We start from the raw sequence: 3,293 nt of genomic DNA, 5'->3' as shown, positions 1-3,293 counted from the left end.
CGGGTCTTCAACTCCGGCTCCGCTAGCTTGGGTGATCTCGGCCATCCGGAATAGGGCTCACCCGCACCCAAGTTCCGGCCTTCTCCTCGAGCAGCCTTCCTTCCCAGTTTCTCGTCCCTTGAACGTCGCGTACGTTCTTCTCATCCACCGGTGTACTCTTCCGCGATCACCTCGTCCCTCGGACGCACCGAGCCTGTCGCCTCTCTCCCCGTGCCGTCCTTCTCGTTAGCCGCGTCTTTCGCTTGACTTCCTGTGTTCCTAAGCTCCTACATACTTAGACACAAGGGTTAGACAAAACAAGACCTAACTTAACTTGTTTGATCACATCAAAACACCTTGGGGTTCCAACAATCTCCCCCTTTTTGATGTGAGCAAACCCAAGTTAAGCTAGGGTAAACAAATGCAATAAAAACAATTAATTTGCTAATAATTTTCAAGAATTATTATACCTCTCCCTAGACTTAACATACTTCTCCCCCTTTGATCACATAAAAAATTTGGGGTTCCTAAACAAGTCTAAGGTGAAAAATTTATCTATGTTAAAAAGTTTCTAAGTAATAAAATTTTAAACACTTTCTTAACATAAATCGAAGTTTTCAAAAAAATTTTTAAGGATCTGCAAAAAAGTAATCAAATTCCTAAAAAAAAATTCATAAGTAAAAAAAAATTCTAAGGCAAATTACAATAAAAAAATTTTTTTCAAAGTTTTTTAAAACAATTTTTTTTAAAAAAAATTTAAGTTAAATTTTTTTTTAAAAAAATTCTAAGCAAAAACTTAAAAATAATTTTTATGCAATGGAAAACTTTCAAAATTTCTAAGTTAAAAACATAGGAAGAAAAAAATTTTCTAATTTCCAAAAATAATAATAATTTTTTTTTCAAACATGAATATTTTTGAAAATATTTTATAAAACAAATTGAATAACCCTTTAAAGTATTTTTTTAATGTGTTTTCAGTTAGTCAATTAAACTCTTATTTCGATTTTTGGCTTCCAATTGTGGCGAGGCACTAGGCCTTCTTGGTTATTGGAGCAACAACCATTTTCTTAGACAAAGCCGCATAAAGAAATTAAATGTTTAATTTTCTGCTGAAAATGCCAAGTCTAATTTTAATTTTTAAGTTAAACAAGTTTTTGGAACCCAATAGAGGTTCCTTCCTATAGGGTTAATCAAATATTTTCTAGGTATATAGGCTTTTGATATTTTTCTGATTTGATTTTGGTGAAACTTATAGTACCAGTTTAATCCTCTATAATTTTTAAAAGTAGAAATATTTGAACTGTTAGATTTTCTTAATCTTTCTATTTCTTCTTTAATTTTTCATTTTCAAGTTTCAATTTATCAAAATCCTCTATTAGATATGATTTTGCCAAAATTCTTTTTGTTTCTAAAATTTTATTTTTTAATTTGATATTTTTATTTTCTAATTTATACATGGATTTTGCCATAGCCTTAATACCAAAGTAAAACTGATCAGGTGGTAAGAGGCATACCTCACTTACCATATCAGACTTGAAGCATGATTCTCCCCTTGCTTCGCTGCATTCATCTGATGTCCCTCCCCCTTCATCGATGCTGGGTTCTGATGTACTTTTCCCTTCATAGCTTGCCATCAGTGCTATCCCGACATATTCTTGAATCTCGGACTTAGATGATGAACTATCATCCCAAGTTGCTTTTAGATTCTTGTGCTTCTTGGATATCTTGACTTTGTCCTTCTTTAGTTCTGGGCAGTCTTCTTTTTGTTAGTAATTATCCCTAAGAGCCAATCATGAGATGATTAGGCTTTTTGGATTAATCATTGAGCTAGACTCGAATAAACCCACTCATTGGATTAAGTGTAATCCGAATTAGACTCATTGAGTTAGATTTAAATAGATCCAATTGTTGTATTGAGTCGAATTGCATGGGAATCAATGGGTTAGACTCATTGGGTGAACTTGAGTTCACCAAGGAAGTTGAATGGTCAAAATTCAACTATTGGATTGAATGGTTGATATTGAGCCATTGGATTAGAAGATGAAAGGGTGGCGACTCTTGATATTCTATGGGATGACTATAAATATCATTTGGATGATATTTTTCATAAGATTTTCATCACTTGAGAAGGTGAAGAGTCTCTTTGCATCTTCTTCTTCCTCCTTCCCTTGCTTGGCCGAAACATACATTTGAGGTTGCTAGCACAACCTTGTGTGTTTCCTTCTCCATCTTGCTGAGTTTGTGAGACAAACGAAGGAAAGGCTTGTTTGTGTGGATACCATAGAGGCGTGAACACTTAATCGTGTTGTGATCCGAGTTTTCGAGAGATTATGATCACGCTTCAAAGGTATAACTCTATCATGTCTTTAGATCTAACTTAGTATAAGATTATGTTTCCCTTCGCATGGATCTTTTGGAGAAAATAGATTTTTCCACTGCGCGTTTGCGTGTTTAGCAACTTATTCCCTTACAGTGGTATCAGAGCCACTTGCGAAGGGATATGCTAAGTTATTAGAATTTTTATATATGATATAGAAATTCCATGATAGAGTTTTCTATGATTGACAAAATTGTGAGTTTCGGCCACACTTAACTCTCGGCCAGATTATGGGTCTCGGCCAGACTATGAGTCTTGGCTAGATTCAGAGTTTTGGCTAAATCTTGAGTCATGACCGAAAGTTGGAGTGTGACCAACTCGGCCAAATCTTGACTCTTGACCGAAAGTTGGTGTGTGACCAACAAGGTCTCGGATAGAGTTATTTTGTTTAGAACAAAACGAAGTTGGTGTATGACCAACAAGGTCTCGGCTAGAGATGTTTTGTTTAGAATGAAACTGTAATGACAACCCTTCTTACTACTACTACACTCTAAGGATGACCGTTACTTAACTACTAACTCTACTTAACCGGTGTGATCGAAACCACGAGGAATCCCTACCGAAAAATTTTGACAGAGTCTCCCCTATACCGGTGACCTTAAACTGAGATACAAACAATATATATATTAGCCACAGGCGGCTAGAACATATATCAAACAACTCACGCAGTAATTTTAAAACAACTAGTGTAGTAAGCTGTACTAAATGTTTCTAGAAAACTTAAAATTTCGGCAGAGTATCTGCTGTTCAACGAACTAAAATCCAATACATACATCACATGCATTTATAACATAACTATACTAACAGAAACATATCAAAACTATAACTCAAGAAAGCATCAAAGTACTAACTTACTAACAATTACATTATAGCATGCAATCTAGAACCAAAGATAATCTCAAGGACCTAAAATAAATGATACAGTCTCAAATGTTTT

The sequence above is a fragment of the Zingiber officinale genome, chromosome 3A, assembly GCF_018446385.1.
Source record: "Zingiber officinale cultivar Zhangliang chromosome 3A, Zo_v1.1, whole genome shotgun sequence".
NCBI lineage: Eukaryota > Viridiplantae > Streptophyta > Magnoliopsida > Zingiberales > Zingiberaceae > Zingiber > Zingiber officinale.
This window is presented reverse-complemented; position numbering follows the sequence as displayed.